Source organism: Equus quagga, chromosome 2, assembly GCF_021613505.1.
Source record: "Equus quagga isolate Etosha38 chromosome 2, UCLA_HA_Equagga_1.0, whole genome shotgun sequence".
Lineage (NCBI taxonomy): Eukaryota > Metazoa > Chordata > Mammalia > Perissodactyla > Equidae > Equus > Equus quagga.
In genome coordinates, this window is record NC_060268.1 from 59,601,852 (window position 1) to 59,629,537 (window position 27,686).

At 51.6% G+C, this 27,686-nt stretch overlaps 1 protein-coding gene across 1 annotated transcript in view; it reads right to left on the reverse strand.

Annotated features, from left to right (window-relative positions):
• Window positions 1–27,686, reverse strand: part of MEGF11 (multiple EGF like domains 11) — a 325,951-nt gene that overhangs the window by 131,495 nt on the left and 166,770 nt on the right. The window lies entirely within an intron of this gene.

Sequence of the window (27,686 nt, forward strand, 5' to 3'; positions counted from 1 at the left end):
CTCTTTTCATCAAGACTATGAGCTTCCTTAGGGCAAGGATTTTCACATCCTTGATGTTCCCCCACAATGCTCAGCATAGAGCCAGGTACAACCAGTGCTCAAAGGAGTCCTAACATCCTTGCATGGTCAAAACACTAGACTGGGAGAAGATAGGGATTTAAATATTGCATGCTCCATTTATTGTGACTTTAATCAAATCAACCTGCCTTAGATTTTTCATAGTGCTAGTTAACAACAACAATAATGGTAATAATTACCCTGTCAACTTGGCAAGGTCAAGTGGCTCAGAAAAATTTTAAAGTGTAGTATGCACCAGGGAATGGTCTTATTATTATCATCATTATCCCTAATATTTAGTTTCCCAACTCGACAGCAGTGTTCCCAACCTTCCTTGCATTGCTTGTAGTCAGTGGCCATCCTGCTATTGGTGGCATTTTAGCGGCCACCCTCAGGGTCCAGGCCCCACTCATGGAGACACGGGCCCAGACATTCTGAGAGTCCTTGAAACCTAACACTGACCCCATTCCCAGCTGAGGGGGTCACAACTCAGCCACCTGGCATCTCTGATCTCCGCCTGAGGCCTTAGCCTTTCTCTCACCAGTTTTACCCTCCCAGCCAGCATCCCTGTTCCCTTCAGGTCCTCAGCTCCCAGCCCGGCTCAGTCCCCAGCAGGCTTCCTGGCAGTGCTGCCCAGCCTGGCCCTGACTCCAACGTGCCAGCCTGATGGGTTGATGTGGCAGCTGCTAACCAGTCCCTGTCTCCCGGGCTGTGGTCCATCCTGCACTCTGGCCATCCATGGTACCTTGAAAACACAAAGCTGATCAGGTCCCCTTCTGGTTTAAAATTCTCTGTGGGCTCCTCCCTGAGGGGTCCTTACAGCCCGATCCTAACAGGCCCCTCCAGTTCCAGCTCTAGCCCCTTACCTCTCCCTGGCCTGTGCTTCTGCCACATGGATTTTTCAGCATTTCCCAGACACACTGGGCCCTTTTCCAACTCCAGGCCTTTGCATGTGCTATTCCCACTGCCTGGAATGTCCCTTCCCTATTCCAGCCTCTTCACTTGACCAACTTCAACTTAGACTTTAAAAAGCACCTCCAGGGTCACCTGGATGAAGATTTTCCTCCATTGGCCTGGGCAGAATAAGTGGCCTGGAGAATACTGACTGAGTGGACAAGGGCTTCAAGTGTGTCTTTAAAAAATCTCAATAGAGGAAAGTCCAAATAATGTAATTGGGGCTTCACTCCACTTTATAAAATTCTTCATTTAAAACACAGTCACTGTGGGATGCTCTTAAATAAGGAACTCCTTTCAAAGATTTGATGCAGGCCTCAAGCTTGAGGCATGGCCAGGTCTATGGTGTTGGGAAGAGGAAGAGGGAAAGAAGGAAGGAAAAGAAAAAAGAAAAGGAAAGAGGATGAGATATAAAAGGGAAGAAGGGAATAGTCCAGAAAGTGTGTGTCTGTATCTTGAGATTATAAAAGACGCTATTCTCTAGAAGCAGGCAATAAACGCAGGTCACATAACTGGTGTAGACAGAGAATCTGGATCAGCAGTGCGTGTAGACATAGAATCTGGATAACTGAGTAACCACCCCTCCTGTATCGAACTACACAGAAAGAGTACGTTTTACCAACTCAGCCTTGATAAAATACACCCAAAATTCCAACATGAACTCCACTGCCCCTGGACAAGCTTCACGCTCAAACTGTGCCAATTTTCCTCTGGTAGGCTTCGAACTCCTGAACTTTTAGACTATTTCATGAAACATGATGCAAATACTCTGGGCCATCGGCCCTAAGGATTCAGTAAAACTATTGCGACTCACAGGCCTGGGATAAAGCTCATATAAAGTTCATATTCTTCAGCTAACGCAGCTTTCAATTATGCTCGCCCATTTTAAACTGTAAAAGATGTAATGTTAATCAAACATTTAATTTGCAAGTGTTTTTCTCCATAAATGTCATGTACAAGGAGATATTCAGACGTGATCCACAACGTAATTGCACAAGGGACCCTCATTCGGTGGCGTGTATTTGCGCTGGTGCCTGAGAGCCAGGAGGAAGGCGGTGGCCTCTTGGATTCCGCCGCTCTGCGAATTTCTTTTCTCATTTCAGAGTATGGAGCATTTGGAAAATAAACTCGGTGCTATTTATAATGTTTGGTAACCTTCTGGTCTCGACTCAATTTTCACAGTAAATATCTTGCCCCTGAAGCAAGCTCTGTGATTCAAAGACCAAGGAAATGTAAGGGACCGATTTGTTGTTCAATTACTAGTTGTTAAATCACAATGGTGGGCGGCCTTACATGGCGGCACCACTTAGGTTTTAAACACAGCACAGCTTCAATACGATTCAGGAATCTCTGAGGGAGTTTCTATCTCTTTCCTAGAGACTGCCCATGATAGAAAGAAAGCCCCAAATCCCAGAGGCAGGAGAATGGACCACTGGAAGGCATTGCTAGTTGCAGGGGTGTGCCACTGTATGACACTAGGTCAAAGGCTTCCGGAAAGCCTGGAGACAGAAGGCTCTGACAGGATGATCCAGACCCTTAGCACTCGAAATGTGGCCCCAGAGCAGCAGCATGGGCATCAAACATGAGCTTGTTAGAAATGCAGAATTTCAGGCCCCCACTTCCACGCCCTTCCCAGCTACTGAATCAGAATCTACATTTTAGCAAGATCCCCAGGCGACTCATGTGCGCATTACAACGTGAGAGACATTGGTCTTGTTAACGCCCCTCTGAATCCCCCCAAATGCTGGAAATCTCGGACCCATTTCAGTTTTTGCTGTTCTGGGCCTAAGAAGGGGGAGGAGCTGCGCACGGGGCAGGTGGGGGGTGGGAAGAGGAAGCAGGACAACGTCCTGAGCCTCATTTTTCCCATCTGTAAACTGGGAGATCAAAATACATGCCCCACTCAGAGTTGTTGTGAAGATTATAAACAGTGGAGATCTGGTGCCCACCTACTGTCTGACACACAGTAGGTGCTCAATAGATATTAGTTCCCTGGCCATGTGAACCCCACATATCCAGTGGACAGCCATGCAGGCAAGGGCCTTAGCCTGCCCCAAACTTGAGCATTAGGCCTACAACTCCTAATGCAGGCAAGGAAGGCTTCATCTCCTGAGAAGAAAGGAAATAAAAAACAGAGGAGCAAGCCAGATCCCTCAGGGTTCTCAGACCATAGGTACCAGCAACACAGAAAGATGAGTTCCACAAAGAGACAGCACTTACCCAGAAGGCACAGAGTGAAGAACCCGGCTCGGACTTAGGAGACTGGGGCTCCAGACCTGACTCAGCCAAAAATGTACTGCGTGAGTTTAGGCCTCAGTGTCCCCACTTGTGCCACAGAGAAGGTGGAATTCACTACCTCCAAGGTCCCTCCTAACTCTCTCGTTCTCTGATGCTGCTTGGAGACGCAGGGAACTGCTCCCGCCAAACTGCATGTACACTTTTCTCACTGGGAAAATTAATTCAGTCCTCACTGTTGCGGTCTATAAATTACTGGCTGATCTGTTTCAGAAGTATTAAGGGAACATTTATAAATAGCACCTTCCATTCAATGCTGCGGAGTAAAGATCTTGGGGCCCTCAGATGTTTATCTTACTTAAAGCCCCAGCTAGAATCAATCTCCCCCAGCCTTCACGGGAGAGAACATCATTTCACGGGGGACCACATGTCAGGCTGACTCACCGCTCCCTTTCCTCCACCCCTTGCTCTTGAGAATTCGCTTTCCGAAATTCAAACTGGAGACTCTGACCAAAGCACGGTGAGGCTGGGGGGGGGGGGGGGGGGGGGGGGGGGGGGGGGGAGGATGGCGTGACAGGAGGCTGGGGCAGGCCCGTTCCCTGGATGGGCTCTCGCAGGCAGAGGGGAGTGGCGCTGGCTCAGGGGCCTGAGGACAGGCTGGGAAGTTAAGCTGTCTTCTGCAGTAATTGATTTTGACAGCATAACAAGTTAATTCGTCACTGTTTTGCAACTTACTTGAGAATTCATTGGTAAGCGGAGTCCCACAGGACAGCTTGTAATCACTTGTAAACTCAAATTAGGTCTCCCAGTTAAATACTCTTGATATCAGGTAGAGCTGGGCTCCTACCAATGACTGCAAATGTGCGGCTTTCACCTTCTCTATTATGTCAAGGACACGCTCCGGCTCCAGGTGATGCGAGAAGAGGAAGGCTAAGTTATAGGCACCATATTTGCAGAGCGATCACGCTAATTGGAAATACCTTTATGGGAGGGAAGAAGGCGAACCGAGTCCCCCATCCCTTAAATACACCTTATTCTCTTCCCCTTGGTCATTATGATTGTTTAGGCTCATTGACGCGTCACCATGAAAAACGAAATGAACCAGGATAAAAAGACTTGTTCAGGGCCCAGCTCCTTGAGTAGAATTAATATCTGAACTAAACCCCCTGCCAGCAGGGTCTTCCTGATACTTTACAACAAGAGTTTATCAGGAACAGTTATTTTAATACCAGGCCATAAAGACAGTATCAGGTGGCAGCTTTATTTCCCAGGAGTTAAATATTAATTGCCACACAAAAGGAATATAAAAATGACGTGGGGAACAAATATTACAGCTTCCTGTCAAGTGAAAAGAATTCTTTAATATTAGCATCTCTACAATAGGGTGCACACTGAGGCTTAATTAAAATGCACAATTATTCCACGACTTTTTTCTTCTTGGTGGCTTCAATGAGATGGGCTCGCAGACGGAAGCTGGGGCCACATCCCTGCCAGATGGGCTGACAGCTCTCAATAAAGCGCTGCCTCTCAGCAATGCAACAGGGCAACTGCAATAAACATACTATCAGCATCCAGGCCGTGCGCAAGGCAAATGCAGCTTTACCTAGGAGCCTTAAAATGTTTTAACTACCATCTCAATCAAGCCTGGAAGTTTGAAATGTGGCATTAAACATACTTCTTCGAGAAGCTGTTTTCTTTCCACCCCCAGAACTAATAAATCCAAAAGGCCTACTTAGGTGGAGACAAGCCAGGAGCTGAGGAAGCAGTTTCGGGAGCCGTTGAAAACATCCCTGCAAGGAGTTGAGGGGCAGCTTTGGGCTGGGCTCTGGGGCCCCCACTGCTGTGAGGCAGGGGCAGATGTGGGGCATGGCGGGGACATCCCATTAGGTGCCCCCCACACACACCCAGTCCACAGCTCCAGAGGCCCTGAGGAAGGGATAAAAAGTAGCTCTGGGTGCCCCAGCCATATCCCCTCTGCGCAGAAGGGTGGCATCGCAAGGTCACTGCGTCCTGCCCCCTCCTTCCGGGGTGGCCCACTCCAGTGCAACTCCCACCCCCCTCTCAGGAAAGAAACGGAGGTGGTGCTGCCCCCTTTGATTACAGGCAGTGCTGTTACTCAGCTGTACACGTTGGCGTGTCTGTTCCAGTTACTAAACCCTGACATATTTCCGTACTAGTTGGAAAAGAGCCATTTCGCTGAGCCCTTGACTCCCCAGCCCCCTGCCCCAGCCATCCTAGTCCCTCACTGGGACCTCCCCCTCCAGGGCTCCCAGACACTCAGCAATTGAAGGGTCCTTCCTGCCTCCTCTTGGCAGCTTGGGGTGGGTGGCTCAGTACCCTCCACCACACATGTTTCCAACATCGCCCCTGATTACCTTGGAGAAGCGGCTCTGGACCTGGCCGCACTTGGAAACCATCCTTCTAAGCCCCTTAACTCTCTCAGAGGAGCAGTGAGAGGGTGTGACTGACAGCACAGCCGGGGTGAACCCCCTCGCCCGTCCTTCCCCAGCTCTGACTCAAGGCTTTGCTGCTCCCGGGCACCACTTCCTCTGGTTCAGTCCTGCCAGCCTCATTAGAGCCCCATACTCCCCTTCCCCTAAAGCCTGGCATTCCTGCAGAGGAGGATGGCGCCCTGCTCAGCAGGTCCACTTGCTGCTAATTGGGTTTTAATGGTCCTGGGCAGAGGGGACAGCAGCTCATTGGCCGCCACGTTTGGCCCCCGTCCAGGTGGGGAGTCAGGAAAAAACAGGAATGTGGCTTAATGAGCAACACCTGCAGCCCTCATGACCCACTTGCGTCTGAATCAGCAGAGCCCCTGCCCAGCCCCAGAGACCCCCACAGGACTAGCAAGCCACTTGTTCCAGGCTCTTAAAGTCGGAGAAACATGAGTCATGCAGGCTCGGGAGTAGAGGGCGGGGAGAGGCAGGGACCCAGGAGAGTCCAGCAGGCTGGCCAGCCTTCAAGAAATGCTGAGTACACGTCCCAGACCCCCAGGGACTCCCCTGCCCGCACTGTGTGTACGACAGAGCCGCTCCTTCTAGAAGTCAGGCTCCTAAGCATGGAGCTAATGTGCTGATTTATTAACCTAATTATAGTAAAACAAACAAGCTGGAAACTAAGGCAGACTGACGCTCTTGTTCAAAATGTAGCTCCACCTCCCTGCTTGGGTTCTTGAGAGGTTGGCAGCAGGGAAGGACAGACGAGGCTCTGAGTGGGGACCGGGAAAGAGACAATGGGGGTGTGGGCACTCGTTAAGGCCCCCGACCCGACCAGTCTCTTCCCTCCCAGACTCATCTTGATGCCCAAGGCACCTGCTGTTCCAAACTGTCCTCTGCTCCTGCATGACCCTAAGCATCCCAGCTTGATGCCTTTGCTTGTGCAGAACCCTCCACCAATGCAGCCGTCTCCTTTCACAGCACCTCCTTCACCCATTTCCAATGCCACATCCTCTGCGGAGTGTGTTCTCCAGGCAAATGACCCTCTGTCCTCTGGGGCCCCCAAGGAGCTCTGCCCGCCCACTGGCTTCGGCCCCTCGGTTATCTGGGAGCGCCTGTCCCTCCCCTCAGACTGAGCTCCCAGGAAAGACCATGCCTGTCCATCATACTGTCCCCAGTGCCTAGCACGGTGAGTGGGTGGTAAAGATCTGTGGAATTGAACTGAAGGTGGAACAAGACCTAGGAATTACGAGAGAGACACTGAGAGCCTTGGGGCCCAGCTGGCTCGCCTCCAGCTTGGGCAAGCCCACCGGGTGGTGCCCAGGGCCTATGGCAGTGGCTCCCAGTCCCCCTGGAGGAGGTGGGGGCCAGACTGGGGACTATAGGAAGCAGGGAGCCCTCAGCCAGGGCCAGGGTAGAATATGGGGATCCCAAGAAGTCGGGGTGGGGCGTGCTGGCCATAGATACTGGAGCCTCAGGAGGGACTAAAGGATGGACTTACAGGAATATCACTGAATTGGGGTGACTGAAAGCTGCCTTCCCACCCCCACCCTCTCAAACCTGGGGGAAAGGCCAAGGGGTTAAATGCTGGTTCTGCTCAGAGGACCAGGGAACCCAGAGCTCCACCCCGACTACAGAGGAGGAGACTGAGGCCCAGGGAGGTGAAGGGAGTCACCCCAGGCCATCACAGGCATTCAGGCCAAAGCAGATTTCCTGCCACAGTGTCCCCTTCCCCTAACACCTCAACTTCCTGCCCGTCCCATACCTGGGAAGGCTTCTCTAACCACATCTCAGCCCCACTCATTCGTTCATCCCCATATTTCTTGCATACAGGGCACTGCTGCATGCACTGGGGATACACTGGTGAAGACTAGAGGAGGCCCCTCGGTGGGCTTAGGATCTGCAGGAGAGAAAGACAGCAACTGAGCCTGGGCAACGCAATGATCACAGATTGTCACCAGGGCCTGGGTGGCAAGTGTGGGGCACAGTGCACAGGGCGGGGGTGCTGGAGCCTCCTTTGGGTCAGGTGGCCGGGGAAGGCCTCTCTGGAAGGTGACATTTGATTCATGAGGGATCAAGAGGAGCCAGCTCTGCAAAGATCAGAGGAAGCTCCTTCTAGGCAGAGGGATCAGTGAGTGCAAAGGCCCCGGGTCAGGAAAAGGCTTGTCATGCTTGACAGCAGGAGGCCAGTGTGGACTGTGTGAGCCTGCAGGGGCGAGGCTGGGGGAGTGGAGAGGCAGCCTAGGGCCAGGGCATGCCGGGTCTTGTCAGCACAACCAAGAGTCTGGATTTTTTCTAAGGAAAATGGGGGGGGCCACTGGAGGATTGTAGCAGGTGGGACAAGATCTAATTCATTTTTTCAGCCAATACTTATGGAGCACCTACTGTGTGCCAGGCACTGTTCTCGGCCCTGGAGACTCATCAGTGAATCAAATAGAAGTCAGCCTGGTGGCACAGCATGCACACGTTCCGCTTTGGTGGCCTGGGGTTCACTGGTTTGGATCCCCGGTGCAGACATGGCACCACTTGGCAAGCCATGCTGTGGCAGGCCTCCCACACATAAAGTAGAGGAAGATGGGCACGGATGTTAGCTCAGGGCCAATCTTCCTCAAAAAAAAAAGAACCAAACAGACACAAAGTCCTGTCCTCGTGGAGCTTACTGTCTAGTAGAGGAGACAGAGAACAGATGGAATAAATATGTAGATTATATGTCACAGCAAAACATATTGTCCTATGAGAAAAACAGCAGGAAAGGGAGATTGGAAATGCTGGGGGACAGGAAGAGGGGTGTAATTCTACAATTACAATTAAAAGGAAGAACTCCCTGAGAACATGGTCTTTGAGAAAAGACTTGAAGAAGGTGAATGTGATGGATAGACCCTAGGGTGGCCCGCGTGTAAGCCTGTGAAATCCCCTCCAATCTTGAGTGTAAGCCGGACCTGTGACCTGCTTGTAACTAGTAGAATACAGCAAAGACGATGGGCTGGCACTCCCATGTTACGTTACGATATGCATGAGGCTCCATTTTGCTGGCAAGCACTAGAAAGACTTTTCTCCCTTGCTGGCTTGAAGAAGTAAGTTGCCATGTTGTGAGAAGGCCTATGGAGAAGGCCACACGGCAAGGAACTGTGGGTGGCTTCTAGGGGTTGAGAGGAGCTCCCAGCTAACAGCCAGCAGGAGAACAGGGCCTCGGTCTGATGGCTGCAAAGAGATGAATTCTGCAACAATTGGAGGCAGCTTGGAAGCAGATCTTCCCCAATGGAGCCTCTGATGAGACTGCAGCCCACTGACATTTTGGTTGCAGCCTTGTGAGACCTTGAGTAGAGGACTCAGCTAAGCCATGCTCTAACTCCTAACCCACAGAAACTATGAGATAATAAATTTGTGTTGGTTTAGGCCACTAAACTTGTGGTAATTTGTTACGCAGCAATAGAAAACAAAATAAGGTGAGAGAGTGAGCTGTGTAGATATTTGGGGGAAGACAATTCCAGACAGAGGGTATAGTCAGTGCAAAGGCCCTGAGGCAGGAGAGGAACCTCAAGGAGGTCAGAATGGCAGATATACAAGGGAGCAGTTGTAGATGAAATTGAATAACATGACTGAGTGACATGGAGGGGTTTTTTTTGTTTTTAGTGTGAGACATTTTTGTCAAACAATCTCTCTGAATTATGAAAAAGTATATTTTAAGATGTGAATTTTAAATACACAATCTACAAAAACAACCAGGAAGACATACGTATTCAGAGCAATTAAGATGTCCCCTGCACCAGAGTTAAGGTGGTAAAAAGGTATATATATCCACTGCCCCAAAGTTTCACTTTTACTCAAATGCTGACAAGTTACATAATTTCAAACCAAAGGCTTTGTACTTAGATAAATTGATACTTTTATTTGGAAATACTCCAGGACACGCTTGAGGCTTTAAATATCATTTCTAAGTCGCTCCGGAGGTTTTGAGCAGAAGAGGGACCTGATCTGACTCATGTGCTAGAGTCCAGGCTGGCTGCTGGGTGGAGAACAGGCTGACGGGGGCAAGGACAGGCACAGGGTGGCCAGGTAGGGATGACCGCACCGTTCTTGGTGAGTCATGAGAGACCTTACTGTGGTCCCTTCCTGCCAGCCCGCCCAGGCTCGTCTCCAGTGGGCCCCTGGGGTGGCCTGCAAAGGCTGGGGAAATGACACAGCTTGGTCCTCATCCTCGGGCAGCAGAAACTCCAGGCCATGGCTTCAGCCCCAAACCAGGCTGCAAGCCCTCAGGCCTGCTTGAGCACCTACTGTGTGCAAGCCTGTGTCAGGGTCCACAGCTCCTCATTTCAGCTTTTCTGTTTAGGTTAGGAGGACCCCATGTTGGGCTTGGGGGAGACACTGAGCTTTCTTTGGGGGGCCTTTCTTGATTAACCCCCCAAACTTGGAGCATGCCTCTGCCTGCAAGCTCTCCACACTTGGGAGTTCTCCATTAGATTTGCATCAGTCAGACTGAAATCCAGAGGTGAAAGAGATAAAGGGAGTAAAATAAACATTTCGTAAGAACCCACTACTTGTCAGGCAGAGTGCTGGGAGCGTTTCTTTCTTAAGTGAAGCATATGATTGGCATGCCTGTCTTCATTTTTTTTTAATGAGGAAACCAGCTCAGAAACGTCAAGTAAAAGGCCCAAGGTGGCACAGGAACTGTGAGCTCTGCAGCTGGGATTTGAACCCAGTCGTCTGACTCCAAAGTCCATGTTTAGAACCCCCCACCACGCCAGCCACCTAGCACTTTGATGCAATGCCATTGCGAGAAAATAAAACACTGCATAGAACAACTCCAAACCCCAGCAAATCACCCACTTTTCCCAAGCAATACCTAGTGCAATAGCATCCCAGGACAATGAATGAATTAGGACCACGTCTTGGGAGGGTATGGGTTTGTGAAATGACATATTGATGTGGTTTTTTTTAAGTGCTGTTATCCCATTGTCTTACAGACAGGAATCCAGACTAGACTCCTCCATCAGACTGGGAGCCCTGTGAGTCAGAGCCTGGGGCTCCCACACCAACCTGGGAGCTTCTGGAGAGACCAGACCACGCCCCTTCCCCCAGACCACCAGCCCGGCCCACTGAGCCCCCTCCACAAGCCCGCATGCACTGGGCCCTCGCGTCCACACAGACCCCACCGGTTTTAGCAGCACAGTCCCAGCAGACAGAGGCAAGAGAGAAGGGAACGCTGCCATGGGTGAGGCAGGAGGGGGATGTGCCCACTGTCGGAGCACCTCCCAACACCCCACCATGGCACCTAACGTTTTTTGGCAATGGTCAGAAATACGACTTAAAAATGAAACTCTGCAGTATAACAAATAAGCTAGGAAATTACGGAACATAAACTATGAGTCTATTTAGACTGATGGTGAAAAACAAGTCAAGTTTATTGCCAGGACTGAGACGAAAACAAAGGGGAAAATGGCAAGGGCCTCTCCTGGCGAGAGCCCCACCCTCCGAGGCAGCCTGGAGCCCCTCCCTAGTTTGGTCTCCCTTGGCTCTGCAGCTCTGAATCTGAGGGTCCACCACACTGGGGCGGGGGACTGGTTAACTCACTTCCCAGTGGCGTTTCCCCCATGGAGCCTCTGACTGGCTCCCCTAAGAGACCCTGTCTGGTGGGCAGGTGGGTTTGGGTGCCAAGGCGCCCTTGAGGTTCGCTGCTCAGCAAACATTTCCCAGGCAGGAGGACGCTGCCAAGTGTGGCTTAATGGCCTCCCATGGCTCTTTGCATTATTGATTGCAATACCTGCTTGGAAGCTTGAAAATGAGATTTTTTTCCCTCTATTGATTTTCCCATCTTGTCTACTTGGCAAACACCAAGATTTCCCCTGACTTCTCACTGCAGAGGGTACTTGAGGAGGGCACAGTAAGAGTGGGGAGCAGCTGGGGTTCCCCTCACTCTCTTCTAAGGAACGTGGGAACCTCGGCCCGGACGTCCTGCTGCAGAGGGGCTGGGGCCCAGGGGTCAGGAACATGCCTGAGGGCTGGGCTGAGCCCTCTGCCCTCGTGTCTTGCAAAGAGACCCCCAAGTTAGCAGGATTTGGGGGTGGAAAAAGCCATTCTGTCCATCTGCCATTCCCAGCACTTCTGAACAGGGATCCAAAGGAGAGGAATGTGGAAGGGAAGGCACTGGACAGCTCTGTGGGATTCGGCCTCTGCCTAAGAACTTCCCAAACCCTAGAAATAAAGTGCCTCAAAGAGGGAACCTGCCAAATGGGGTTTCTGACAGCTCGGGAGCAAGATCACGAGATGGGTACTGAGGCCGTTTCCCTGAGGGCAGAAGCAGGGGAGGCGAGGGGACGCAGGGAGACACCAGGGACAGGGGTCTGGGGAGCATAGACCTTAAGGTCCCAGCATCAGCACCAGAGCCTGCCGGGACATTTCCCTCGTCACTGACCCTTCCTCTCCTTCCAGGCCTTCTCATCACCCACGTGGGCGCCAGATCCATCCAGGGGAATGCTTCTGTAGCACTGCTGGAGGCCCAGAAGGAATCTACAGGAATTTTAAATTTTTATGCGTGTCTTTCAATGATAATATTAAAAAAACCAAACATCAGCAAAACCTGGATTGTTGTGCAAAACTTGGACGACCACGTTGTAACTCAGCAGGAGGCTGGCCTCCCCGCTCTCCTCTCTGTCTATCTGGGGTGGAGCCCCCCTCTACTATGCTCCTGGCTTGCTCCCAAGTGGAGACTTCTGTCCCCTATGTGTCCCAGTCCAAGACAAGCCTGCGGCACTGTCCTCACACAGGCTCCAATGACAGAAACTGCCCAGACCTTTAGGACCCCCTGAGGTAAGGCCCTGCCATCTCCTTTCCAGGCCCCTAGTGGGGCTGAGATGTCCCCTCTGGGTGTCAGCAGAGGGCTGAACCCTGCCTCCTGAAGGCACTCCCCAGGTCAGCCCACCGCACCTTCAGCTGAGGCTCAGAGTCATCCCACTGCCCAGGAAAAATCAAAACCCACAAAAACGAACCAGTGTGCTGTCACTTCCTTGCTGGGGGGCTGAGATCAGAGATGCCTGTGGCCCCAGCAATCAGGAGGCAGTGGAGGCCCCCAGGAAGGAGAGGTGCCATCCGTTCACACCCATTGTCACATTGGTGGCCTCATTAGTGCCTCAAAACAGCCCGGTGAGATAAACGTTAATGTCTCCATTTTAGAGAAACTGAGGCCCAGAGCAATTACAGGACTTGCTGGAGGCCTTGAGGCTGTCTAAAACATAGAAGTCATACAAGGGGCCAGAACCCAGCTCTCCTGGGGCAGCCCCACGCTCTTTCGTGTCACCTCCACAGCATCCTACCTGTGACTGGTGAGAGCACTTGCCTCTGGCCAACAGGCCCTGTAGCACCTGACCCTGAGGGGCCCCTTTTCCAGTCACTGAGGTGCCCGCTGCAGGGAGGGCTGCATCAAATAGCCTTTGACGGCTCCCACGACCACGGGAACAAATGTCTTTCCAGCAGCAGGGGCTGGAAGCAGATTAATGTTTCCATGGCGCTAACACTTCTCCGGCCCCCTCTGCCTGTCAGGTCATTACCAGTTGGTTTATGGTCATGAGGCCCTTTTCCAGTCCACTAAACGGTTTGCATGATGAAGAGACCACCAGGTCTCAGCAGCCGAGCTGCCTTTCTTCTGGAGTCGGCATCTGTGTAGCGGGCAGGGACCCACCCTCCCTCCCCTCGCTTTGGGACAGTCAAGGGTCTGTCTGGTTAGGAGCACGGGCTCTGAAGTAAATGCTGAGGCCACCACTCAATAGCTGTGTGGCCTAAGGCAAGCTGCTTGACTTCACTGAGCCTCAGTTTCTTCATCTGTCAAATGGGAGTAATAAATGATAGTTTATGAGGGTCAAGAGTGCCAGTTTATGTAAAGAACTTGGTATATAGTTAGCACTCAGCCATCGTGAACTCTTATTATCATCATTATCCTTCCAAATCTGGGGCCCCAAGAGGGCAGGGAGTTGGTCCTGTTTGCTGTCTGGCACATGATAGGCAGCTGAGAAATACGTCTTTATGAACAATAAGGGTACAATTCTAGAGCTGGATGGGCCCGTAAAGATTTATAGGTGGCGGGATTTCTCCCCAGTGGCGCTATCAGCACTTGACACTGCTAACTCTTTGTTGTGGGAGCTGTCCTGCATACTGTAGGATGTTTAGTAGCATCCCTGGCTCCCACCCACTCGATACCAGGAGCACCCTCTCCCCCAGTCATGACAACCAAAAATGTCTCGAGATGTTGTCGAATGTCGCCTGAGAGGCAACCCACACCTCCTCGTTAAGAACCACTGATCTAGTGAAATCTAATGCTCTCACTTGAAAAACGAGGCAGTCAAGGCCCAGAGGGGGAAAGTGACTTTCAGAAGTCACACAGCAAGTTAGTGGCAGGGCTGGGATTCAAACCCAGGTGTCCCAGTTGTAAGCCCAGCGCTCCTCCCCCTTCACCCTTATCTTCAATGGCTCATTGTCGCAGCCCCTCCCTCTAGGCTGTGGTCATGGGCTCCAACCCGGAGGTGGCTACTGCTGCTGTGCTGTTCTTCAGTCATCCTGTAATGTGAGTGCTGATCACAAAGGGGCCTGGGTAGCCAGTTGTACAAGGTCCCCTGTCAGGGTGACAATGCATGGGACACAGCCACCTCTGTGGTCAGCCTGCTCCTACAGTGTCCCTCACTCATGAATTCACTCATCAAGCATGGGCACCTCCTATGAGCCAGGGACTCAGTCAGTCAAGAGTCACCAGGGAGCGGCAGGCGCTTGGTTCCTGGGTGCTCCAGGGTCAGCCTGGGTCAAGTCCTGCTCCTCATGGCCCCTTACCCTGTCTCAACATCAGCTTCTGTGTCTGTCAAATGGGAATGCTGATGACACCAGCCTAAAGATCACAAGCACAAGTGTCCCTCACCGTCCACGTCTAGCCGAGTTCAGAGAGGAAGCCGTCATGGTGAGTAATTGATCCCAAACTTCATACCTCTCTTTCCTGTTTCTGACCTTGGACTGCACGGGTCTGGAGGGGCAGGTCCTGCACTGCCAGTGATAAAGGGTTTGCATGAGGATTATGTGAGTAGACCGAAGGCTCCGTCGAGGCACCGTCCAGCACTTTACATGGAATACCTTATTCAGCTCACACAGGAACCCCCAAAACAAGGCACCATTTTACAGAAGACGAAGTGGTGAAGCCAGGGTATGAGCCAGTCTGCTTCTAGAACCTGAGCTCTGAGCCCCCACAGGGTGAGCATCCAGCCCAGCACCACTGTTGCTCTTCTTATCATTGTTGTTATGTTATGCTGGCGATGAAAAGCTTGGGTGATCCCGCCTCTAAGGCATTTAATACTTTCTGTGGGGGAAAAACAGTGGGGCAAAAATTCTAACGTTCTAAGATAGAAATTGGCAAAGATTTTCTGCACAGGGCCAGACAGTCAATATTTTTTGCTTTACAGGCAAAACAGTCCCTGTCACAACTACTCAACTCTGCCATGGCAGTGAACAAGCAGTCACAGATAGACAGAAACCGATGGGCATGGCTGTGTCCCAATAAAACTTTATTTACAAAAGTAGGCAATGGAACAGACATGGGTCATGGGCTGTAGTTGGCTCACACCTGTTTTAAGAGAATTGCTTTACCCAGGAAGAGTGCCCAGGTGCCTCTCCCTCTTTTCCCCGGCCCAGAGGAAATGACTCCAGCGGTCTGGGGAGGACATTCAGGGAAGGCTGGAGTAAAGGTCACTTGTCTGGACTCTGGGGCAGGGGTCAGCCCCAAGGCGGCCCCTGCAGGTGGTGAGGGCTTGGGAAGCCCAGCTTTGGCAAAAGTCCTCGGAGACTTCATGTTTAGAAACAGAGCCTGGGGGCTGTGGGAACTGCATCAGGCCTGGTTCTCCCTTTAGTCAGACAGCTGGGCTCTGGAAACTTCCAAGGCACCTCTGCCCTGATGTTACCTGCTGCACCGGGACTCATTGGTGACCAAGCCCCAAGTGCCCACACCTGCCTGGCTGGGCTGTGGGTGTCTGACCTGACAACGAGGTCCACTTTGGCAGGAAAGGCAGAATACTGAGCGTTACGGGATGACCAATGAGCAAGGAAAAATGGTGCCCGACAATCTTTGGTGCAGAGGTTTGTAACTCCGTATGGGACAGGAGGCTGGCTCCAGTGATAGGGTGTCTTTGTAGAACACCATTTACTAAGTTACTGCAGAGCTAATTAGAGCATCCTGCGCTAAGGCGAATATCACCTCACACAGGTGTGCTCTTTCAAATTAATCTGCCTCTCCCCCAGCAGCCGTGAGGCCCTGGCAACCCCGCCTCTCAGTTCACCCATCTGTAGAACGAGGATAATTTGCAAGGCTGCCGGGAGGATTAAACCAGACCAATGTCTCTGAGCGCCCAGCCCAGAACCTGCCACATAGTAGGTGCTTAATAATATTCAATCCCCATCCCTAGATTGTTGTGTGGTCAAGCAACTGTAGAAATCAAAGGCTATAGGAAGATCTTGAAAAGAAAAATACACACTTGAGAGAAAATTATGCATTAGCTTGATCTCCCCCGCCCCCAAGAACTAAGAAAAAGACTGCCGTCATTCATTTCAGCTGCGGTGTCTCACATCGCTTGTTCTACTCTGTGTTCCACTCAAGGTCCACCTTATGGAATTGCCCCCCATGCCCCATCCCTGCCCTGAACACAGGTCTGAGGTAGCACCTACAACACTCTCACTCCCACTCACCTGCCTGCCTCCCTCCATTGGACTCTCCGTTACGTACGGGAAGAGGCTGCATCTTACTGCCTTGTCTCCCCAGTGCCCAGCCCGGAGCCGCTCCCCGAGAGTTCCCACAGCGGGATACAGTGCCGGCCTCTGAAGACATCAGCCAATCAGCTTCTAAGCTACATGGAGAGTCCCTGCATTTCTTGGCTGTCTTCTGGACCCTCTGGCTGTGACGGATGTCAAGAGATGTGTAGATCTGAGAGTAAATGCAGAGAAGTCTGTCCTGCTAATCTTTATTTGCTAAGCAAATTGTATTGACTTATGGAAGAGAGTTGCTCATGTCAAGAGCAGACCTGCCTGTGTGGTTTGTGTTCTCCCCAGAGAAGCCCTGAAGCCGATTGGAGACCTGTCATTCCCTGTGATCTGGACCATCCAGGGCTCCTGGTTCCCAGTCAGGGCTGTGACCCGGAGCCCAGAGACATGTAATGCAGAAATGAGGGGAAACCTCAGTGGTTTCCTTCTTTGGTAGCAACAGCAAGGAAAAAACAAGTCATGCCACTCATCCCGCAGCCAATTATTCAAAGCAAGCTGGGTCCAACTCCCAGTTGCTCCCTGCCCGTAATTCTTTTGCTGATGAGGCAATATGTGTCATCTGCATTCCGTACACCCCAAGAAACAACTCGCTTGCTTCAGTAGTACTTAATGGGACACACCCACCCCCCCAGGCCCGGCACCAGAGGGGATAAATGAGCACTATCCCAGCCCAGCGCTGCTGGCACAGCCCACGTCCTGTAGACAGCTCCCTGTAGGCGCTCTGCCCTCAGGATGCCCCTTGGTGTTCATCCCAGTTGGAAGGGACCTGCGCCTTCTCTGAGCTTCCAGCACAACGCTGTGGTCCCAAAGCACCCTGCCCTATGCTTCCTGGGGTAGCCGTGTTCTCACAGCTACGAGACTGAAAGCGCTGTGTGGTCAGGAACCTGCCTGTCCATTTACACATCCTCAGCAGAGCCTGCTCGGCAACTGTCCTCCATGCATCAAACGAATTCTGTTCTGCTGAGTCAAAAACAGCCCAAGCGTCAAGGTTCACCGACACACGGACCCTCTGCTCTCTGCTTTTTCTGATCCTTCAGGTCTTGGCTCAAATGTCCTCTCCTCAGGGAGGCCTCCCGACCACTCACCCTAACTCGTTACCGCTTTACTTTCTTCACACCCGCACCTGAAATTACCATATTTATTCAAGCACTTGTCGTTTCCCTCCCTAGAAGGTAAGCTGCAGGGAGGCACCGCTCTGTCTTGCTTACTGCTGCCTCCCCCACACCTAGAACAGGCCGAGAGGGGGCATCCTACAGCAAAGTGTTAAATAAGTGAAATGTACTCATGAGCGCTGAATGAATGGATGAGTGAGGGCAATCAGGGCTCGAAGTCCCCGTCCCTGAGGCTTCTCCCTCTTGGGAAAACCTCAGGAAGGTGCTCACCTCTGAGTTTGTCCACAGGCAGCCTTTCTGAGCCAGGTAGAGCTCAGACAACTGACATCCTTAGGCCCTCGGGCCAGCTGCAGAGCCAGTCCTGGGAAGGGGGCCCGGCTCGCCCCAGCAGTAGGCCTAGAACCTTGTCCCCCTGACTTGCTGTCACCCCACCCCCACCCTCCAGCTCCTCTGTCTCTCCTTGGCCCCATCAGCCCTTTGATTTAAGGTGGCGACTTTTCCAAGAGAACAGCAGAACCTTAATAAGAAATCGGCCAGGGCTGATGGATGACACAAAGTTGGCACCAGCCTCAAGGTCGGGGGGAGTTATTTTAAACTATTCAGATTTACTAGGAGGGGAGCAAGTCAGAGGAGGATTTAGGGCCTTGCCTCCTGGAAGACATGTGGCCGTGTCCCCAAGCAATCTCAGACAGACACTTCCTGCTCAGTCCAGCCCCACCTCTGTCCCACACCCTGAGATGGATGGTGAGGCCTCAGGCATGAGAAATTTATTGGGAGCTGGTCAAATAAATATGAAGTCTGGGATTTGAGCAGAATCTTGCTCCCCTTCCTCCCCACTGGGGCTCTCGTCGGAGAAGGAGCAGTGGAGCGGGCTGTCCCTGAGGAGCTGTGCCCTTCTGCGGTGGGCAGGCTGTCTCCAACTCCTGCAGCTTCTGGGAACCCAGCTCTCCTAAGCCCCGTGATGAATAAGACCCACCTCTCCACTCCATCTGTCTGCCTCCTGCTGGCCACTGCTGTCAAGGGCGCAGGTCACCATCTGAGCTGCAGTGCTCCAGTTCAGAAGCCTGAGCTGCCCTGTCGCCCCCTCTTTCCCATGCAGGCCCTGACCTTTCTGGAGCTCAAGGTTCCTTTCCTTTCCAGAGGCTCTAACCGACCATCCCTGTCGATCCTCCAGGCGCATCTGAGTCCACACCTCCTCCAGGGAGATTTTCCTAATTCCCCAGGGAGACACAGGCTCTGAACTTCGAGCCCCTCTTTGTGGCATGAATGTTTATCCGCTTTTTATGGCAAAGATGAGCGGGCAGCCTGTGCCCTGGCTGGACTCCACATTTTCCCTTCCAAAATCCTCCCCACCCACCTGCCTACCCCACTCCTCACATCTGGCCTGGTCAGACCCACAGATGTTCAATAAATATTTGTTGAATTAAACTAAATAAAATTAATCCCTGAGTTGTTAGCACAAATGAACACATTTTTTTCTTCACATGAGCTTTGGTGCTGGACAGGTGGAGAAAGAGGTGACAAAGCCTTTTCTTTTGCACATGGAATACTTCAAGCATGGTGTCAAGCTTAGAGAAAATTAAAACAGTGTACTCATCAAACAAATCTTAACCTTCCCCCATTTTTGCTACAGACGTTTTTATTTCAAGATAAATCGTGTATCCCTTGCTCCCCGCTCCCCAGGGGAAACCTAAGCCTGACTTTAATGTTCATTATTTCCATACTTTTACTATGTCTGAATGTACCCATAAAGAACATAGTCATTATTTTGCATGCTTTTAAACGTTACATAAATGATATCTTATAGTACATATGTAGCCCTCTGCAGCTTGCTTCTTCCACTCGATATTATGTATTTGAGATTCATCCACGTGGACAGAGGTAGCACTATTCATTCCTTTTAACTGCCGGGGGGGGGGGAGGCCACCGTGTGAATGTATTACAGTTCATCCCTCTCCTCTTGAGGGAGCTCCAGGTTACCTGCAGCTTTGCAGCATTACAAACAAGGACGCAGGGATGTGCCTTTGGGAGGGGCTCTTCGGAGCAGAGTTTTTCAAACTGCAGGTTGTAACCCAGAAGAGAGTCATGAAATCAATGTAAAAGGTCACGACTTTGATTTTTAAAAATTAAATAGAAGAGATTTTGAAAATATCAGTGTGCGCAAATGTATGTTCTGGGACACAATAGGGAATGTATTTCTTAATCTAGGTTGTGGTAGAAAAAAATGTTTGAGAAACATAGAGTGATGGTTGGTATCATCTTCAGCTTTATTTAAAATTACCCAAATTGTCCCCCAAAATGGTACTGCCGATTCACTCTCACCAGCAGCATTTGAGTGTCCATTTGCCTGCATCCTTACTAACACTTGGTATTATCAGGAGTTGATTTACCCCAATTTCTTGGGTGTGAAAAGGGGCATCTCTAAGTTTTAATTTGCATTTCCTTGATTACCAGTGAGGTGAGCATCTTTTCATATGCTTATTGCCCCAAAATAGCCTTTTCTGTGAAGTGCACAAATATATTGATATTCTTTGCCAATGTTTGAATTGGGTTGATCTTACTGATTTGTAGGATTTAAAAATATGTATATTCTGGGTATTAATCCTTTGTGGGTGACACATGCTGCAAATATCTTCTCCCAGTCTGTGGCCTGCCTTTTCGCTTTGTTTTGCCAGCTCTGACATCCTGATTCACAACGAGGCAAAAGGAAAGCCATGTCAGAGAGTCCAACTCTAGGGCAGAGTGAAGGCTTAAGTCTTTCTGCATCCCCAGAGCCTAAAGAGAGCAGATCCCTAATAAGCGTTCGGTGACTGTAGTATAACTCAACTAGGAAATTCTATCAGATTAATCCAGCACAGAGCTAGGCTTACAGCAAGGGCTCTGTGGAGACTTAAAGAATCGAGCCATGGTCTTGCTTCACTCTAAGAAAAGTCTCAATGTCCAGGCAGAGAAATCAGAAGGAGTATATCTTCAGTGCACAAAGAGCATTGGCTTTATGGAAGGATTTCCTGTAGGATGCCTACAAAGGATTAGTTCATTTGACTCAAAATTCAACTCACATCCACTGTTCTAGGAAGCAAACTTGGGTCTCCAACAGGCGGCCCCAAGCCCCTTGACTCACCTCATCCCTGTGAGCTCACAGTGGTAACAGCGATGCTTCATATTTTATAGATAGACCAAAAAAAAGTAACTGTCTTGTCCAGGTCACATTGAAGGCAGAGAGGCCAGGGCGGAGCTGAGATCCTGCATCACCTGACCTCCACTTGATAAAAGTTTGGGACCCAGAGCAGTGGGTGTTTTGAAGCCAGCAGAGCCCTAAGCTCTCAAATGTAGGGGCACAAGCTGAACCATCTTGGGAAGGAGCATATTACCTAGCTGAAGGCCAGGTTTAAGTCCAAATATCTATGTATGTATCCCTGGAATACAGGGAAAGAGATGAAGGACAAAAATCGTATTTGGCAGGTCCTCTGAAGAACAGGAACCACGGCTTGCATGACTCAGAGGTCCACTTGCCTGGGCTGGGCTCTCCTTGGGGCAGGGGCAGGGGCAGTCTAACTCTCTCCACATGCCCAGAACCTAGCCGTGTTTGGCACATGGAAGGGGCTCAAGAAGTATCTGTTGAATGAATGGATGTATGGATAGATAGATGAATAGATACACAAAGGGATGCATGCACTCACAGATGGACAGATGGATGAAAGGAGGGAGGAAGGGATGGACAGATGAATGGACAGATGGATGAATAAACTGATACATAGTTGGATAGATGCATGGATGGATGAATGGATGGACAGATGGATGTTCCTCATCTGCAAGAAGCCCCAGGGGAGAACTGATCTCAACAGAAACTCTCAAGCAGGCAGCCAACCCTGGGAATCCTGTCTAGATGCTAGAGCTGTTCATAAAAAATACCGAGTGGCATAACTGCAAGAAATAATTGCTTCTAATTGGGCTGAATTATTCTGGCCATATAGTAGACACATTTTTATAACTTTATTAATTATTCAATTTGAGGCCTATTACCCAGCCTGCCAGAATGGGCTTTCCTTATTAGAGGGTGACAGATTCCTCACTTCTGCTGCTGCTTCTGCTGCTGTGGCAATGTTGGGCAGTTGCTGCCTGCCTTGGGGCCCACTGGTGTCTGAGGACTGGAGGTGCAGGGAGGGCTGTCACTGAGAGGCAGGATGGGAGTCAGAGAGCCTGGGGGCCAGTAAGGCTGCTGTAGGCGCTCAGCATGGACATCCCACTGGACATCAGGTCTGCCTCCCCTGGCCCAGACAGGGAGGCAGGAGGGTATCAGAGCACGTTCAAGCTGGCCTCTGTGGGCCACCTGCTGCCCAGATCCATTCACCAACTCTTAATCATGGCGGTCTCCTTCCATGCAATCTGTTTCCCATACAATGCCAAGATCGCCTGCCATATGTTCTTCAGTGGCCTCCAGTCAGGGACAAGGGAAGGACAGCAGGGCCCAGCTAGCCCGGAGGGACTAGCCAGGACTGGAGGGGCAGATCACAGCCTCCAGCGTTCCCTAAATTTCCATACCTTGGCCCACACCTAGTCACAGGTTACTTGGGAGAAGAAAGAGTCAGGAAGTGGCCCTACCAAGAAACAATGCAAAATGAGCCTTCAGGGGCTCCGCGTGGCCCAGGGGATAATGTCTAAGCTCCTCAGGCTGTTGGTATAAGAGCACCACACCACCTGGCCTGGCCTTGCAGTGCAGCCTGGCCCCTACTCCTCCACACCAGGCCTCCTCTGCTTCAGCCACACGAACCCGCTCACCATGCAGTCCCTTTGCACACGTGGGTCTATCTGCCTGGAACACCCTCTCTTTCCACAGCTGACCATTGAAACCAAATCTCATCCGCCCTTGAGCTCTGGCTCCTCTGCCTTCTTGCCATCTTTCCCATTTCTCCAACTAGATGTGACCTCCAGAGGGAAGGGTGGTGGTGGGGCGATGGGAGATGAGGCTGAAAACTGGGCAGGCATTAGCCCCAGAGGAGACTTGGAGGCCTGGCCAAGGAGCTAGGGCACTTCCTGGCAGGGAAAGGGGAGCAGGGAAGTGACATGACCTGGTTTGCATTTTAGGCACTGTCCCACCTCCCAACCATGGGAAGGGCTGGAGAAGGCCGGCAGAAAGCCCTATACAACAGTGTCAAGCAGAGTTGCAAGTGTGGTCACCAGAGCCAGACTCCCTGGGTTCAAATCCTGGTTCTGCTACCTACTAGCCATGTGCCCTTGGGCCAGGACTTAACCCCCCTGAGCCTCAGTTTGCTCGTCTGTCATGTGGGTACAATAATGATGAATTACTACAGGACAGCGTGTAGACTGAGTGCTGGGTATGAATTAGGGGAGAAGTCTAATAAGCGGGAGCAAAGCCCAGATGTCCCTGCCTTTCAGCCTCAAATGCTGCCTCCTCCACGGCCTGTATTCCAGTAGAAAGAGGTCAGAGGGAAAAGAGCACACCCTCTGGGGCAGCTGAGTGACCTTGCAGAAGGACTAAACCTCCCCGGACCTCAGCTTCCTCAACTGCAAAGCAGGGGTCGTAATCCCCACCTGGCGGGGCAGCGGGAGGATGAAATGAGATCCTCACGTCCATCCCCCACCTGGTGCCCGGCACACAGCAGGTCTGGGCTGACTGGGACTGAAGGGAAAGTCCTCGGGGGAAGGTCTTAGAGAGTGGGACCTGCCATCAGTGGGCCCCTCTCGGCCACAGAGAGGACGCACCTCCTTCCTTGCTTCCCTGTCAGAGCCCCAGGCCAGTCCTCCAGGTGGTGGGGCACAGGTGGGAGCAGTTCAGCATTCCCTTCTGCAGGACCATGTTTCCCATGCAGGCCCAGCCCATGTGCCCACCCTGGAAGGACCTGCCATGTGTGTGTGGGGTGGGGGAGGTACAGTGTCCTTTTCATGCCCAAGTGGGGCTGGGGGGGGAAGGATGGCAGCGCTGCCTGCCAGCCCCACACGATGACGCCAGCTTGACTCCCGCCACTCGTTTCTGCTTTCGTCACATTTGGGTGGGTTCTCCCACCCTCCTCCCTCCCCCCAGTTCTTGAGACTCCCTGAGTGTCATTTATTTATTAATTTTGTTCTCAGGGAGCAGATGGCCGGAGCCGAGTCGTGCAGAATTTACCTCCCTTCCCCACCCTACAACAGCCCCCTGGAACACGCAGCTCACACACAGACCCCAGGTATCCAGTTTCTGGCTTTCCACAAAAATTGACTTTCAGGATGGGCCACAGATGCCTAACCCCTGACCCTATTCAGATGGGACTGGTCTCAATACCTCCTCTGGGCAGAGGGGCAGAGGGGGAAGGGGTGAAACTTTGGGAGGCTGCATCTCTCAAGGAACTAGAGGAGCAGCGGCCCCAGGCTCCCTTCTGCCCACGCCTACCTCCCTTGGACCTGGGAAGCAGGTTCTCAGCAGTTCTCCCTTCCTTTCCTGGTGGGCGTCAGCACAGGAGCAAGACCCAGTCCAAGGGCAGAGATGTGGTAGGGGACCAGCTGCCTTCGGTCCCATGTGCTGGGGTCTCCACAGGCTGCCCCCACCCAGCCTCATTCTCATCCACACAGCTGTCTGGGCCCGCAGCAGGGCGGGACACCCCAGCATCTGCCCCCTCTCACCTCTCATTCCTCCTGGGAGGTGCCTTTGGAAGAAAACACCAGCAGGGAGGAAATGAACCTCTTCGTGGCTTCCAGAGCAGAGCCAAGGCTGGAGTGTCTCAGAAAAAGGAGGGCCTGGGGGAAGGCGATGGGCATGGGCTATGAGACGGACAGAGGCCAGCCTTCCTGCTGTCCTCCCCTGCAGCCCCTGCCCCAGGACTCAGGCTGGGCGGAGATCTCTTAACACGCTCCACCGTCCCTCTCCAGGGTCCCTCTCCACCTCCAGCACAGGCTCCTCACAGTTCTTTCTCACATTTCTTACCTGTGGCCTGTGGAGAGAGTCAGACAGACCCAGCTCTGATGCTCACCAGCTGTAGGACCCCAGGCCATTGCTTAACCCTCTGTGCCTCAGTTTCTTCACCTATAATGGGACCATGGCACACACCTGGTTCCTTCCTCCTTCCACCTTCCCATGATGGCTCTCCTGAGCCATCAGGCCCTGCCCCATAAAAGCCAGGGGCTTCTCTCTCCTCGGACTCTTCCTCCTCCCTCCTCTCTGTGCTGGTGGTTCTGATTTCTGCTCAAAGTCCCCTGAGGATGGGTGCTCTGCCCTCCTCATCCCTAAATCCCCCCTTCAGCCCTGGACCCCTGGCAGGGTTGGCCTCTAAAAAGAGCTCACTAAATGCACATTGAATGGAACTCAAGGGACAGAGAGCGTCGTGAGGCCAGTGGCCCTGGCTATGGAATTCTTTGTTGTTCAAAATTAGAATTCTGGGGTGAATAGCAGCTCTTCTTACGCACAGACCTTGAAAAAGCATTTGCAGCCACATCCGCAGCTCCCTTCTGTCCTCGTCATGGTGACTGAGCCCCAGTGTGCGGAGCTGACACAGAGCCCACTGTCCTGGGGAGGCCCACAGGCACACCAGATGCCAGCAGAAGGCAGCCCAGGCGGTTCGGCGAGGGGCCTCGGGCAGGGCAGAGCGCACGTGAGGAACAGCGAGTGTAATTGCTTTGTGGCGATTCATCTGAAGTTGCTTTAACCTTGACAGCAGGCTCGGTGTAGTGAAAAAAACCACCCTACGGCTGCGGCCATCCGGTTAGTGTGACGCCCCTCTGCACACCGTCCCCAGATGAGACAACCAAGGGCTCACCAGGAGACCCTACCCGGGGGAGGCCAGGATGTGAGTCACAAGGCTGCCCCCACCCGTGGCTGTCCCCTCCCCACTTCTTTTCCAGGTCCCGGAATGAAGGCAGAGATTCACAGGAGGGCCATGCATGGGGGTGGGGGGCAGGAGACTCCCTCTCCCAGAGGTCAGCGGGAAGGTCACCCGGGCCCTTGATCAGGTGAAACCATGCTGGATTTTGACTTCCCAGAAACAGAGCATCACAGGATTTTAGAGCTGGAAAAGCCACACTAACTTTCCCATTCTACAGATGAGAAAACTGAGGCCCACAGAAAGAGAAGGAATGAGCTAGGGTCACCAGGCAGAGGTATGACCCAGAGCCAGCTTTCCTACGGGTTATGGCACAGGACTTTCAGGGCAGCATGGAGCTGTGGGAAGAAAACAAGTTCTGGGTTCTAATCCCGGATCTGCCACTTGTTAACCAAGTGAATATCAGAAGTTGCTCCACGTCCTGGAGCCTAGGATACAACACGCACAACCTCTCCAAGCTGCTTGGAGAGTAAATGAGGTCATCTATGTGAGGTCCCTGCACACGGTGGGTGCAGGAGTCCCCATTCACTTCCCTCCTCAGACTGTGTGGCCCCTCTCGCTCCTTTCTGACCTCCTCCTCTCGCCTCTCTCACTACTCACGCTCAGGCTCCTTCCTCCTTCGCTGGGAAGGATCCCCAACATTTTGGCAGTGGCCCTTTTTGCAGACCTATATAGCCGGGCCCACTGAAGACCCCTTCTGGCTCTGCTCATCTCCTTTTGGGCCCCCTCACCTGCCCCCCGGACAGAGGCAGGAACCCCAGCCCACATCCCATCTCTTTGTTTTGCTCCCACATCCTGCGCTGTCAGACCGTGATGTCCCCATGCTCGTCAGTGAGAAGCCTGTCCAGGGGCCCCTGAGATGGGAACTCTTCCCTCATGTACTTTTCGAGACAGGCAGGTGGCAGGGTGGACCCCTCTGGAAGTCCCCAGTCCCAGTTCCCTGGCCTGACCTATCATCATGAGTCTGTCCCCCAGCCTGGGTAGAGAAGAAACCAGGATGGTCTTGAACCTTTAGATCATCTGCACAAAAGTCTATAGAACAACTTGGCCTATTTGCTTTGATATAATGAGACCCATCTGCTTCTAAGACAAGTCCAGCTTGGAATTTCCCAGAAGCTGGTGGGAGACGAAGGTCATGGGAGTGAGGAGACTCAGGACCAAGTTACAGCTCTGCCACTGCCTCCCTGGGTAACTTCAGGCAAGCAGTTTCCCTTCTCGGGACCTGGGTTTGCCCCTCTGTAAAATGCAAGGACTAGACCAGACAATTTCTGAGGTCCCTCCCAGCTCTGGATTCAGTGGTTTCAGTAACCATTGAATCAGATCTCAGTAACCAGAAACTCAGTTCTGGGATCCAAGACCACACTTCCTAGCACTCCATTCCAGGAATATGTGCATATATAAAAGATAGGTGAAGAGATCTTCAGGAAAACAGGACGCCTAAGCCACAGCAATATGGGATTCATATGACGCACAGCTCCGGAGGGTCAGTACCGAGCACCGTGGAAAGATGCAGAGACCTTGGAACACCCAAGATGAGGTAGTATGGGCTGGGCCAGAGCCCTTGTGCCAATCTAGAATCAAGGAGCCCTGGCACAGACAGAGGGGCTATTGCAGACAGCCTAGCATGGTGGAGGGAAGAGAGAGTTCCCAAGAATGCAGTGGGGAGAGGGCTTCGAGCCCTGATCCCTCTCTAAACCATCCTTGCAAACAGTCACTAGCCCTGGGAGGTCTAATTCTGGTTATTGCCTTTTCTACTGCCTCTCAACCTTCACCCCTAAAATAGCCCTGCTCCTAGGGAGGCCTGGTGGCATAGCCCCAAAAGGTCCACCAAATGCTCAAGTTATCACATTTTTTGTTTTTTTAAATAAATGCTAACTCTGCATTTACTTCTATAATAAATCTGTATTTGTTTTAATATAAGGAGCAATGTCTACATTATTTATCAGATAACTAATGTACCATTACATGGTAAAAAAAAAATTCACCTCTATGGCTCTAAGAATTTTTAGCAAAAATCTTTTCAACATATGATGCTGGGGAAACTTGATATGTATGTGCAAAAAAAACCTGAAGCTGGACCCCTACCTTATATCATATGCAAAAATTAACTCAAAATGGATCAAAGACCTAAATGTAAGAGCTAAAACTATAAAACTCTTCGATGAAAACATAGGGGAAAAGCTTCATGACATTGGATTTAGAAATGATTTCTTGGATGTGACACCAAAGGCACAGGCAACAAAAGAAAAGATGGATAAACTGGACTTCATCAAAATCAAAAACTTTTGTGCATCAAAAGA